Below are 15,489 nucleotides of genomic sequence, written 5' to 3'. Positions count from 1 at the left end.
TATCAGGAAGGGTTTAGATGTCGGGTGCCTCATCTTTTTGAGTTGTAAAGGTTGAAGATGACCTCTCTGGGAATATGTGGGAGCCTTCTTGTGGACTCATACCATGTTATTGATCATTTAAAAGGTCAGTGTACGATGGTCCCTGTAAGAGTTTTTCAAACGGGTGTTTGTCCAGTTTTATGAATTGTCAGATAACCTGAGAGGGATTTGTATTCTGTCCTCATATGATGCGTTTTAGTTTGGCTGGTGACGCTGTGAGGCCGCCACGTCCAGCATCACTCGGAACCTACAGGAGCAATTAATTATTAATAATAATAATAATAAGCATTATCAGTATTGCTGCTCTTATACAGCGTAAGGCCAAAGAATGTGTATAAAGAGGGGGCATCCGGATTTGAACCGGGGACCTCTTGATCTGCAGTCAAATGCTCTACCACTGAGCTATACCCCCGATGTGTTCAGGTGCAACAGGTGATCCTTTTCAAACTCCGGTACTTTGGTGGTGTGAGACCGCACTCATGCGTCCTTTATAGACAGGATGGCATATCATTTCTAATTTCTACAACCAAAAGTTTTGCAAATGATAAACCTTTGTTTTATTTCCCACGTTTGACAGGTTGTGTGTGTGTGTGTGTGTCTGTCCCTTTTTAATTTCAACCCCAAGTTTCTTCTATGATACAAAGGGTGATTGCTTTCAAATCAATAACTCATTTCCGGTGATAAAGAAATACACAGATCGTGTACTTAAGTCAAACATATTGGATGATTTTACATCTTCGGGCCTCATACAGTTATTTGAGGGGGTATCTATTTTTGGTTCACTGCGAACAACTCGCAGACATCCAAAATGATCGGGAACTACAGGTTTAATTGTTAACAGTGAATTGTATTTCATAAAATCATAATCTTTCATCTTTTAATATAGAATTTAATCTGACTAAAAAGTACAATATCGCCATCTGATTTTCTCAAGCAAAGGACAAGTACATAATTAATGGTTTTGATGTACACATTACTGATTTCAATGTTTGATCCCTCCTCTCTATCAGTGTCTTTCAGCCAAACTAAAATATGTGAAAGAGACCAATTAACTTAATCAAAGAGATAAGTGACTGGTGAGCTTTGCCCAATCAAAACCGTGTTCAAGGAAGAGTCAACCATTCTGGAGAGAGAGATTGTTGATACATGAAGTCGACTCCCAAAACAAATGTGCTGTACTTCTGCGTGAATGGCATCTTCATCTAAGTACTAAAAAGACATGAAGAGGACCCAGACTCTGACCAGCATGACTCACCTTCTGTAGAGGTTAGTTTATGAACATAACCTCTGACATTGTCCTGTAGAGGTCGGTGGTACAATCCAGAATCCACAGGTCCATCTACGATCGCCACCAAGGCTTCTCGTTTAACCACAACACTACTGTTTACGACTCATCTGTACACAAATGGCAGCCTTGTTGTTCTTGGAGAGTTGTGACTTTCTCCTCGCTATCCTGTCATACACACCTTTATTGTTCAGCGTTTAACAGCAAATACCGGGGCGAGTAACAGTGGTGTTGACTTTGTGGATTGGTGAAGGCCAAACTCTTTAGAAATGGTTTTGTAACCGTCTCCAGCTCGGTCACTTGACCTTCTGATGCAGGCACGGCACACTTTTTTCTGTTTGTTTTCCTTTCAAGGAAGAACAAGTTACAAATACAGTAAACATAAGAAACAAGCTACCAGACAATTATAAATAAAAATACAAATAATCCATCCATCCATCCATTTTCAATACCGCTTATCCTCATTAGGGTCGCGGGGGCGCTGGAGCCTATCCCAGCTGACATAGGGCGAAGGCCGCCAGTCCATCGAGGGCACATGTAGGGACATACAACCATTCACTCTCACATTCACACCTATGGGACATTTAGAGATCAATTAACCTGCAGCATGTCTTTGGACTGTGGGAGGAAGCCGGAGAGCGCGGAGAGAACCCACGCTGCCACGGGGAGAACATGCAAACTCCACACAGAAGGACCGCTCCGACCGGCCACTACACCACCGTGCAGCCCAAATACAAATAATGATAAAAGTAAAATAAATTATATAAGATGACAGGCACGGCACACTTTAAATGTTAAGACCCGGGTTTGCATCTTTTCAATCAGGCAGCGGCCGTTGAACTCCAACCTGATCGTATTCCCATTGAGTGAAACACGTCACTCCAATTACGCCTTTGAATTCATAACCCGAGAATGAATGAATGAATGTGTATATATATATATATATATATATATATATACATATATATATACACATACATATATATATACATACATACATACACACAATATATATACACATACATACACACACACACACACATATATATAAACATATATATATATATATGTTTATATATATATATAAACATATATAAACATACATAAAAACCCTGTAAAAAAAACATGATCAAATCACCAAAATAGTGTTATCAATAGAGAGGAAAGACTGAGCCAAACGCGCTGATATATTTGTTATCTTTGTGGAGTAACTGTAACCTAGGCAACTCTGAAGCTGTTTCTCCTCTGATCTCCATAACGACACAAACTCACGCGCGCGCGCGAGCACGCGCACGCACGCACGCGCGGCCGTTGACAAGACATTCCGTCACAGATTGCCTTTGATTCCCATGACGTCACGATTTGTTCTTAGAATGTTATAAGGAGAAGCAAAAGAAGTTCTGTTCTCATGCCTATTTTACTCAATGCATTTTTGTAGACCTACAGAGAAAGATTTAAGCAAATTTGACTCCATGCATTTTAGTACAGAGAAAAATTCGTGGACATTTTACTCAAAGCATTTTAGTGCAGAGCAAAATTTAAGCAAATTTGACTCAATGCATTTTGGTACAGAGAACAATTTGAGTATCCCAATGGCAAACACACAGAAGAAGACAAGTCAAGGACCGAAGTTAGTAAACATGAAGATCCAGCTGGAAAACACGGAGGAAGCGCATTCTTTGGATGATTTCAAGAAATTTAATGGAGATTTGCAGAAGGCGAATTGTAGCCTTAAAGCCCAGGTTAAACAGCTGCAGGAGGACTTGGAGCAGAAGACCTGCATCATCCATGAGCTGAACACCAAGCTCGAACTGGATACACAGACAGTCACCATTGAAAAAAAAGAAATGGGAGACGCCCCGAAAGATCACAATAATCCACAGCCATCCACCAAACAGGAGCCTCTGGACATCCTCCAGGGTAAAAATGATAGGCTGAAGACCGACCTGTGGAAAGCCAAGCAGAAGGTGAAGGCTGTGAATGAGATGATGGCCAACAAAGAGCTGGAGTTCTCCAACAGTTTGGTCCTCGAGAGGGCTGAAACAAAGAGACTCACCATCGAAAATAAGAAGATGGCCGAAGCCTTGAAAAATACCAAGAATCCAGTGTCATCCACCAACCAGGAAGCTCTAAACATCCTCCAGAGTAAAAATGAGAGGCTGAAGACCGACCTGTGGAAAGCCAAGCAAAAGGTGAAGGCTATGAATGAGGCGAATGTCGACTCCGAGGTCGAGTTCTCCAACAGTTTGGTCCTCGAGAGGGCTGAAACAAAGAGACTCACCATTGAAAATAATAAGATGGCCGAAGCCTTGAAAAATACCAAGAATCCAGTGTCATCCACCAACCAGGAAGCTCTGGACATGCTCCAGGGTAAAAATGAGAGGCTGAAGACCGACCTGTGGAAAGCCAAGCAAAAGGTGAAGGCTATGAATGAGACGTCGGTCGACACCGAGATCGAGTTGGAGAACTACCTGGTCCTCGAGAGGAATGAAACACAGAGACTCACCATTGAAAATCAGAAAATGGCCGAAGCCCTGAAAAATACCATGAATCCAGGGTCATCCACCATCCAGAAAGCTCTGGAGATCCTCCAGGGTAAAAATGAAAGACTGAAGACCGACCTGTGGAAGGCAAAGCAGAAGGTGAAGGCTATAAATGAGGCAAATGTGAATCCAGTGTCATCCACCAACCAGCAGCCTCGGTACATCCAGCAGGGTAACACTGGGAGGCTGAAGGCCGACCTGTGGAAGGCCAACCGGAAGTTGAAGGGCCATATAGACCAAACAGACGAAGCTCTGGAAATTGAGCGTCGCCGTTACCGAGCACTGGAAACAACCCAGAGCTGCACTCTTGCCAAGCAGGAGCAGCAAGAACAAGAACAAAAGGACTTCATTGCTGTTCTAAAGGAAACATTTGAAGAACAGCTAAAGAGAGATCATCTCCAATGGCAGCAGGAGAAAGACTCCTTTGAGGTCCAGCTCGCCAACCAAAAGGAGGAAAACAGAAACCTCTCGGATGCTGTGACCCAGGCTGAGCATCTGGTGAAGCTCCAGAACATGACGTGTCAGAAGGAAAACACCTCCATCCTTGAGGCCACACAGAGCGTCCAGCAGACTCTGGAGGACCAGAAACAGCATCTGGAGGACGAGGAAGAGCATCTGGAGGACGAGAAAGAGGAGCGGCAGATCCAGGCTCAGTTTGAAGACCTCCAAATCCCGCTCTCCAACAGGCAGCAGAGGAGAAAGTGGTACCGACGCTTGTTCTCATGTTGCAGAGGTCAACACTGAGGAACCAGTGTCCAGCTGAATGGACGGTGCTCCATTCGGCCAAAGAACTTTTTTTTTTTGGTTCAGGAAACCATTTTTATCAACACCCAGCATGCAGAAATATAGAGCCCGTGACGGTGCTCCATTCAGCTGAAGAAAGTATTTAAAAGCGGTTCAGGAAACCGCTTTTATCAACGCCCAGCATGCAGAAATATAGAGCCCGTGACGGTGCTCCAGTCGGCCGAAGAAAGTGTTTAAAAGTGGTTCAGGAAGCCACTTTTATCAACGCCCAGCATGCAGAAATATAGAGCCCGTGACGGTGCTCCAGTCGGCCGAAGAAAGTGTTTAAAAGTGGTTCAGGAAGCCAGTGGTATGCGGGTATGACATCTTACCTCAGGGAGTTGGACGCCCCTGCCATGCATAGTTTGAAAAACAGTGCCTTGCGATACAGATTCTTGATAGAATCAAAGGCTGCTCGACTCCGTCTTCCGTCGACAGTGAAAAGTCAGCTAGGAAACAAACAAACAGAAACTGACAATTGCCCAATGGAACGTCAGGACACTTCTCGACTGAGAGGCAGCTGACTTGTTTTTGATCATCATTGTTATTTTCATCTGTACTTTTTTAATAAAAATCCTTTTTGGATTAAAAAATAACCCATGTGTGTAAGTGTGAATTTGATTGGAACCTGTGATTTGTAAATGTCTTATTTTAAAATTGTTTTACCTAAGAAAATATTTGATATCTTTTGAAAAGATAACTGCACATCATATTTGAACATTACTTTACCTTGACATCCATTACTGGTGGGAAAAAAAAATATGTCCAATATTATTAGTTAGCTGTTAACATATTATATTCTAGCTAATGTTAGCTTATGTTATTTAGGTCAATGCTAACAGTAGCTAGGTCAGGGGTGGGCAAACTTTTTGGCTCAGGGGCCACATTGACATTTAAAATTTGACGGACGGGCCGGGCCAGTATCAGATGGATGGAGAGCAGGGGCTAAGCCCCAAGGGGAGTGTCACCCTGGTGAATGTGTGCGCGCACAGCACCCAGCGAATTCTTCTTGGGGCCCCTGATATCCATTGTTTCTGACAGTTCATAGATTGGTTCAATCGGAAAGAGTGTAATTTTGCTCTGTAGTTTTGCTTCATTCAGTATATAATAACACAAGAGACAAAATTTCAGGGTCATAGTGATATTTTATGTTCATTTGGACACTATCACTGAGATAAAGATGAACTAGTTCAGTGTCAACTATACCATTCAATGGAAAAAAATATTACAATAATCTATATTAATGCAAAGAATAGAGACAAGTCTATAGTTATTTCTTATATTTCAAATTTGCTTGTTCACACTCGCTCAAAGTTTCTAACTTCCCTTTCATTTGCCTCAAGTAAACCTGAATGTAAGCAGGTAACAATCGTTAACTACCGACAGACACATTCTGTAACTACCTGGACTTACAGGTAAACCTGAATGTAAGCAGGTAACAATCGTTAAAACTACCGACAGCCTCATTCTGTAACTACCTGGACTTACAGGTAAACCTGAATGTAAGCAGGTAACAATCGTTAAAACTACCGACAGCCTCATTCTGTAACTACCTGGACTTACAGGTAAACCTGAATGTAAGCAGGTAACAATCGTTAAAACTACCGACAGCCTCATTCTGTAACTACCTGGACTTAGAGGTAAACCTGAATGTAAGCAGGTAACAATCGTTAACACTACCGACAGACACATTCTGTAACTACCTGGACTTACAGGTAAACCTGAATGTAAGCAGGTAACAATCGTTAAAACTACCGACAGCCTCATTCTGTAACTACCTGGACTTACAGGTAAACCTGAATGTAAGCAGGTAACAATCGTTAAAACTACCGACAGACACATTCTGTAACTACCTGGACTTACAGGTAAACCTGAATGTAAGCAGGTAACACTCGTTAACTACCGAAAGACACATTCTGTAACTACCTGGACTTACAGGTAAACCTGAATGTAAGCAGGTAACACTCGTTAAAACTACCGACGGACACATTCTGTAACTACCTGGACTTACAGGTAAACCTGAATGTAAGCAGGTAACACTCGTTAAAACTACCGACGGACACATTCTGTAACTACCTGGACTTACAGGTAAACCTGAATGTAAGCAGGTAACACTCGTTAACTACCGACAGACACATTCTGTAACTACCTGGACTTACAGGTAAACCTGAATGTAAGCAGGTAACACTCGTTAACTACCGACAGACACATTCTGTAACTACCTGGACTTACAGGTAAACCTGAATGTAAGCAGGTAACAATCGTTAACACTACCGACAGACACATTCTGTAACTACCTGGACTTACAGGTAAACCTGAATGTAAGCAGGTAACAATCGTTAAAACTACCGACAGCCACATTCTGTAACAACCTGGACTTACAGGTAAACCTGAATGTAAGCAGGTAACAATCGTTAAAACTACCGACAGACACATTCTGTAACTACCTGGACTTACAGGTAAACCTGAATGTAAGCAGGTAACAATCGTTAACTACCGACAGACACATTCTGTAACTACCTGGACTTACAGGTAAACCTGAATGTAAGCAGGTAACACTCGTTAAAACTACCGACAGCCACATTCTGTAACTACCTGGACTTACAGGTAAACCTGAATGTAAACAGGTAACAATCGTTAACAACTACAGACAGAAACATTCTGTAACTACCTGGACTTACAGGTAAACCTGAATGTAAACAGGTAACACTCGTTAAAACTACCGACAGACACATTCTGTAACTACCTGGACTTACAGGTAAACCTGAATGTAAGCAGGTAACACTCGTTAAAACTACCGACGGACACATTCTGTAACTACCTGGACTTACAGGTAAACCTGAATGTAAGCAGGTAACTCTCGTTAACTCCAGACAGCCACATTCTGTAACTACCTGGACTTACAGGTAAACCTGAATGTAAGCAGGTAACACTCGTTAAAACTACCGACAGACACATTCTGTAACTACCTGGACTTACAGGTAAACCTGAACGTAAGCAGGTAACAATCGTTAAAACTACCGACAGACACATTCTGTAACTACCTGGACTTACAGGTAAACCTGAATGTAAGCAGGTAACACTCGTTAAAACTACCGACAGACACATTCTGTAACTACCTGGACTTACAGGTAAACCTGAATGTAAGCAGGTAACTCTCGTTAACTCCAGACAGCCACATTCTGTAGCTAACTGGACTTACAGGTAAACCTGAATGTAAGCAGGTAACAATCGTTAACACTACCGACAGACACATTCTGTAACTACCTGGACTTACAGGTAAACCTGAATGTAAGCAGGTAACACTCGTTAAAACTACCGACAGACACATTCTGTAACTACCTGGACTTACAGGTAAACCTGAATGTAAGCAGGTAACACTCGTTAACTACAGACAGCCACATTCTGTAACTACCTGGACTTACAGGTAAACCTGAACGTAAGCAGGTAACAATCGTTAAAACTACCGACAGCCTCATTCTGTAACTACCTGGACTTAGAGGTAAACCTGAATGTAAGCAGGTAACAATCGTTAAAACTACCGACAGCCTCATTCTGTAACTATCTGGACTTACAGGTAAACCTGAATGTAAGCAGGTAACAATCGTTAAAACTACCGACAGCCACATTCTGTAACTACCTGGACTTACAGGTAAACCTGAATGTAAGCAGGTAACAATCGTTAAAACTACCGACAGACACATTCTGTAACTACCTGGACTTACAGGTAAACCTGAATGTAAGCAGGTAACACTCGTTAACTACCAAAAGACACATTCTGTAACTACCTGGACTTACAGGTAAACCTGAATGTAAGCAGGTAACACTCGTTAAAACTACCGACAGACACATTCTGTAACTACCTGGACTTACAGGTAAACCTGAATGTAAGCAGGTAACACTCGTTAAAACTACCGACAGACACATTCTGTAACTACCTGGACTTACAGGTAAACCTGAATGTAAGCAGGTAACACTCGTTAACTACAGACAGCCACATTCTGTAACTACCTGGACTTACAGGTAAACCTGAATGTAAGCAGGTAAGACTCGTTAAAACTACCGACAGACACATTCTGTAACTACCTGGACTTACAGGTAAACCTGAAAGTAAACAGGTAACACTCGTTAAAACTACCGACAGACACATTCTGTAACTACCTGGACTTACAGGTAAACCTGAATGTAAGCAGGTAACACTCGTTAAAACTATATATATATATATATTTAGATTTCTTCCATCCATCAATCCATTATCTCCCGCTTATCCGGGGTCGGATCGCGGTGGCAGCAGGTTCAGCAGGCCGACCCAGGCTTCCCTCTCACCCGCAACACTTTCCAGCTCATTCTGGGGGATCCCGAGGCGTTCCAAGGCCAGCCGGGAGATATAATCCCTCCAGCGTGTCCTCGGTCTTCCCCGGGGCCTCCTACCAGTTGGACGTGCCCGGAAAACCTCTAATGGGAGGCGTCCAGGAGGCATCCTGACTAGATGCCCGAACCACCTCAGCTGACTCCTTTCGACACGAAGGAGCAGCGACTCGACTCCAAGCTCCCCCCTGATGTCCGAGCTCCTTACCCTATCTCTAAGGCTGAGCCCGGCCACCCTACGGAGGAAGCTCATTTCGGCCACTTGTATCCTTGTATTTATATTTCTTTTAGATTTTTAAATATTTGGACAGGTTCGGCGGCCCGGCGGCCGTACTTTGCCCATGTCTGTGCTAGGTCAACATGACATTCTTTTCTAGATAGCTAATGTTAGCTAATGTCAGCTAGGTCAACAAAATACAACTTGAAATAGAACTGTATACAGTATACTTGATCAACTGATTGAACATATTATTAAGTGTTTTAGTGTGGCTTGTCGCGGTCATTTCAGATTTACAGCTGAAATGGTCATGGAGATGCTACATGAAGAACAAGATGCAGCAATTCTTGATCCTGAGTCTGAGATCTCTGATGCTGATGACCTAGACTATGTACCACAGGGTCAAGCTGGAGTTGTGGGCGTGTCTAGAAATCCAGCTCTCCGAGATGAAGAAGACTCCTTGGATGAGATTGAAGACTCGCCTGATGATTCCTCTGAAGAGGAACCTCAGACCCAGGCCAATAGACCTTTTCAACATGTTCAACAACCATTTCACCAAAAGATCCAGAAGTATTCCAGTGCTATAACCGAAATCAGGTTTAAGAATCACAGTTTGAGAACCACTGGCATAGCCACACCGAATAAAAATAAGCCTGCAGAAGTACATGCAGTGTGGCTTGCTGCAGCAAGGCTCTATGAGCCTGCTGCTTCGCATAGCCACATCGAATTACAAATGCTTAAAACGTCATAACATTCACCTTGTGGTTGGAACTGGAAAATCGTCTCAAACACACGACACCTTGAGGCAACTGTAAAAGTTCAGAGAATCTCGAGCTGCCTGGTGCTTGGAAGAAGAAGCTCCGAAGCCAGAGATATATAATAATCATTATTTAATCATAACAAACAAGAGTCATCTGTATACATACATGGTCCAGGCCCGGACGCGCTCACATGGCTTCGCTTCCACAGTCTCCTGACGTAGCCAGCAGTTTCTATCTGGCGTCACCACGTAAGAGACCAAATTCACGTCTTACAATTAGTTTTATTCGCAGTCCATTCGCTGAGCTAAGCTCCCATTGGTTAGTGGAGGTATTCATGCAAATACCTTTCAGAGACACAGCATGCTACGCTGACCAGCGAATAAGACATGAGGTTCACACCTGAAGGTTAGTTCCATTGGCCACTTCAAAGAATGCCTCAAATCCATAAAGTAGCGGGGTCAAAGCTCACACTTCCGGTCAAGGACAGGAAGTCCCTCTTCAGAATAAAACCCTATTATCCTGCCTTCAGAATAAAAGCAACATCTCAGGTTTCAATCGGCATCCCTTTAACTATTGTCTAAACAATAAAACATCCATTCATTCTCATGCATCATACAATTAATCATTACATTTGTCATTAACAAACAGAATAATAAAACAGTGATCCTCTCTTATGTTTCATAATACATTCCTCAGAATATTCCTCAAATTAATTATCATAACTTTCATTATGTATTAATTTAAAACATAACCTCTCTTATCTACATGTGCAAGTGTATATAAAATCCACTACAACTCAACACAACTTTTCTGTGCGTCCACTTCACAAAGCCAAGCAAACTTCTGCACTTTTTCCCTTTTACCTGTTTCCGTGTCGAGAAGTCGAGAGCACGTCCTCTAATGTTGGCACAATAATAAACACATCAAGTGCATTATGAAACCACGAAGAAGAGTGGAGCAGAGCAGGTGCACAGACACAGACACAGGGGGAACCGAGCAAAGCGGTCATGATCTGAAACAAACCCGTAAGAGCGATACGTGTAAAGGTATAAGAAACGATGAAGACGTTCTCTGCTGCTCGGCTGTGTATGTCGCAATAACCTTCTCATGATCACACGTCTGTTTATTCGTGTGTCTAAATGTCGGCGCATGAAATATGAGATGAAAATGACACTTTTCTCCAACACCGCCTTGAATCCTTCAGGGTGACAGACAGCTACAGTATGCCTTTTGATATTTTTGAACATACACACCAAAACAACAAAAGTGTGCCTCTAACTTATATCACTCATAGTTTATTACATTTACCAGATGTATTGTTCATAAGACCGATACATCTCTAATATTAGGGAAATAAATTCAAATTCAAATAAATGATTACATTTCTCTAAGCTCAAGTCTAATTGGTCGATTCTTATACAAAGTGGATGCAGATAATTCTTCACTTGTGAAACATGTCTAGTACTACATACATAGTACATACTAGTCCGTGACACGTGACACTAGTCCGTAGTCCTGCTGGGTGTGAATAAAGTCATCCTCGTACAGGACCTCGTGTCAGGATCTGTAGTGTTGTGTCGTGTTTCCTGTTTTATTTTGAAGTCCTTGTCTATCGTGTCCTCTGTTTCTCTGCACTTCCTGTCCCTGTGATTGTCTGCTCTGTCCCTGATTGTTTCCTCCTGTGTCCAATCACCTGCACCAGCCCTCTGTATTTAAGTCCTGTTGGTGTCATTCCCCTTTGTCGGTTCGTCTTGTCTAGATCATTGAAGATCATTTGTGTGAGCCTGTTTTGTTTGTTTTGAATCCTGTGGAGCAATAAAGTTGCCTTTTCCAGTGTTGACGTCGTTTGGGTCCAGTTACCTGCAGCTGCACATAACACCTTCTGCTGTGAAGGAAACGCGCTGTTTGCCATTCAGCAGTCCAGGAAGCGGTTTGGCCTCTGAAAATCGAGGAGCGGCGAGGTCCACGGAGGACAGGTGTGGCGGGTCGGCGTCCGGCGACATGGACGCCGTGTCGTCAGAGGCCACAGTGAGATGGATCCCACTGGACAGGGAGTCCTTGGATTTGCGGTTGAAGCCTGCGAGACAAGATGCTGTCATTTAATTGGCTGAAGAGTCAGAAACACCGTGAATCGTAACTTGCAGAAGGAGAGCTGGCCGGAGTCACGGTGAGCTACTAAATACCAGGAAATAATAAAGCCTCAAATTAGTATTTTCGTTTGATCTCAGTATTGATATTATTGACCTTGTTGTGCTTTGTAGTTAGGAAAATGCCACCATAAAAGAAAAGAGATATCCGAAGTTTGTTCACCACCCAGAGGGTCGGTGTTAGTTAGCTAGTAGCAGGCTAACTCCCCACACAGTGCTAACCTGCATCCTGTTGAGATGCATTCAGGTGCAGATGTAGTGCAGGTTGAGGAAGCAGCAGCTGGACCACCAGGGCTCCAGGTGAGGTCTTACTCATGGCATGTTGTTAATGACCATTTTACCATGCATTAGCAATGAAACTGAAGGACGTTTGGGGAATCTGACTTCATGTCAGCACTTTTGGATTGTGAATTATGTGAAAAACAAGGCTGTTCCATAACACCTGAACCTATTACCTAAATATTCTAAATTACTTTCAAAATAAATACATATACTACTTATAAGGTCCACATTTATTCATTAAGGCATTATTTTGAAATGCATTCAGGAAACTCAGAAATCAGGTTGAGAAAGCAGCAGCTGGACCATCAGGGCTTCAGGTGAGGTCTTACATTGATTCTGTGTTGAGGTGTATTATCATGGCTGACAGTGTAAACATTGTCTACCTGTTTTAAGTGAATTATTATTATGATAAAACATGCATGTGCAGACTAGGATAAGTTCTCTTTGCTCTTTAGGGAACAGTTAGTTTGAGTGACAGTGGCCATCAAGGAAGTGAGTGTAGCAGAGTCCTGGACATGAGTGAACCATACAGCCTGACCTTAAATTCATCCAGTCCAGCAGTCAGTAGCCATGTTCTCTCCAACGGTTCTGCGTTAACATTGAAATATTGGTTAGTCAAAGAAGCTTTTTCTTTTTTTTATATGAATTCAGAAACGATTGTGGTTGGTTGTTTTTCTGTCTGGCATGAAATATTTGTTTCTTGACACTTAACCAATGTTTGACATCGCTACTCTATTTGATAGGTGGTCATCCTGGATGTGCGTGTGCCTTGCACCCCAGTGGCTCGGCTGACCAACCATCGCGCTTGTGTCAACGGCATCGCCTGGGCCCCCCATTCGTCATGTCACATCTGCACTGCAGGTAAAGGCCCCTGTGGATTGTGGGATATAATAAGGGAGAAAAGACGCACGTTAAACTCATCATTCACCTCTGCCTTTTTTGATTGACAAACAAAACGTTGCATTTCTTCGAAGATAAGGGACCTTAAGGCCTAACTTTATCTGTAATCGGCTGCATTCAGCCAGAAATAACTCTTTTAATGTCCTCTTTGCGTGTCTTGTTTCCTTAGCCGACGACCACCAGGCTCTGATCTGGGACGTCCAGCAGATGCCACGAGCCATTGAGGATCCCATCCTGGCCTACACTTCTGAAGGGGAGATCAACAACGTGCAGTGGGCGTCCACGCAGCCGGACTGGATCGCCATCTGCTACAACAACTGCTTGGAGATCCTGTGTGTCTAAAACCACGAACACCTGTGTGAAGAAGAGAAACTCCTTCTTGTTTCAGATTTCGGACTTGGTTTTTTAGTCTTCTTCCCACTGCTTTCAAGACAAGGATGAGGATGCGAGTGAACTTTCTGAGCGTGTTTGGAGTGTCGCACACCAACCCCACGATAACCCAATTTACATTCTGTCCCATGTCTCTACTCTGTTGTCCTTCTATTAAACGTATGAAGCTCTTATTTATTTTGCTCACACGGTAGAGTTCAGAAGCTTTGAAAATCCGAGCGGCTGTGTATGAAAATCTGATTTATTTTTATACCTCTTGGTGTCATTTCAGCCAGTTGTGAGACTATCAGGAAGGGTTTAGATGTCGGGTGCCTCATCTTTTTGAGTTGTAAAGGTTGAAGATGACCCCTCTGGGAATATGTGGGAGCCTTCTTGTGGACTCATACCATGTTATTGATGATTTTAAAGGTCAGTGTACGATGGTCCCTGTAAGAGTGTTTGTCCAGTTTTATGAATTGTCAGATAACCTGAGAGGGATTTGTATTCTGTCCTCATATGATGCGTTTTAGTTTGGCTGGTGACGCTGTGAGGCCGCCACGTCCAGCATCACTCGGAACCTACAGGAGCAATTAATTATTAATAATCATTATTGCTGCTCTTATACAGCGTAAGGCCAAAGAATGTGTATAAAGAGGGGGCATCCGGATTTGAACCGGGGACCTCTTGATCTGCAGTCAAATGCTCTACCACTGAGCTATACCCCCGATGTGTTCAGTTGCAACAGGTGATCCTTTTCAAACTCCGGTGGTTTGAGAGCGCACTCATGCGTCCTTTATAGACAGGATGGCATATCATTTCTAATTTCTACAACCAAAAGTTTTGCAAATGATAAACCTTTGTTTTATTTCCCACGTTTGACAGGTTGTGTGTGTGTGTGTGTCCCTTTTTAATTTCAACCCCAAGTTTCTTCTATGATACAAAGGGTGATCGCTTTCAAATCAATAACTCATTTCCGGTGATAAAGAAATACACAGATCGTGTACTTAAGTTAAACATTGGATGATTTTACATCTTCGGGCCTCATACAGTTATTTGAGGGGGAATCTATTTTTGGTTCACTGCGAACAACTCGCAGACATCCAAAATGATCGGGAACTACAGGTTTAATTGTTAACTGAATTGTATTTCATAAAATCATAATCTTTCATCTTTTAATATAGAATTTAATCTGACTAAAAAGTACAATATCGCCATCTGATTTTGTCAAGCAAAGGACAAGTACATAAATAATTGTTTTGATGTACACATTACTAATTTCAAGGTTTGATCCCTCCTCTCTACTCTCCAGTGACTTTCAGCCAAACTAAAATATGTGAAAGAGACCAATTAACTTAATCAAAGAGATAAGTGACTGGTGAGCTTTGCCCAATCAAAACCGTGTTCAAGGAAGAGTCAACCATTCTGGAGAGAGAGATTGTTGATGCATGAAGTCGACTCCCAAAACAAATGTGCTGTACTTCTGCGTGAATGGCATCTTCATCTAAGTACTAAAAAGACATGAAGAGGACCCAGACTCTGACCAGCATGACTCACCTTCTGTAGAGGTTAGTTTATGAACATAACCTCTGACATTGTCCTGTAGAGGTCGGTGGTACAATCCAGAATCCACAGGTCCATCTACGATCGCCACCAAGGCTTCTCGTTTAACCACAACACTACTGTTTACGACTCATCTGTACACAAATGGCAGCCTTGTTGTTCTTGGAGGGTTGTGACTTTCTCCTCGCTATCCTGTCATACACACCTTTATTGTTCAGCGTTTAACAGCAAATAC

General features: G+C 42.6%; 2 non-coding genes across 2 annotated transcripts; both read right to left on the bottom strand.

Annotated features, from left to right (window-relative positions):
* Positions 1-379: 379 nt before the first annotated feature.
* On the bottom strand, positions 380-451 carry trnac-gca. Its single transcript has one exon. It is a non-coding gene; the product is annotated as a tRNA-Cys (tRNA).
* Positions 452-14,347: 13,896 nt separating this feature from the next.
* Positions 14,348-14,419, bottom strand: trnac-gca. The gene has a single exon. It is a non-coding gene; the product is annotated as a tRNA-Cys (tRNA).
* Positions 14,420-15,489: the final 1,070 nt, after the last annotated feature.

The sequence above is a fragment of the Cyclopterus lumpus genome, chromosome 19 (assembly GCF_009769545.1).
Source record: "Cyclopterus lumpus isolate fCycLum1 chromosome 19, fCycLum1.pri, whole genome shotgun sequence".
Lineage (NCBI taxonomy): Eukaryota > Metazoa > Chordata > Actinopteri > Perciformes > Cyclopteridae > Cyclopterus > Cyclopterus lumpus.
The sequence above is the reverse complement of the archived record's forward strand: the minus strand, read 5'-3'. Positions and strand labels throughout refer to the sequence as shown.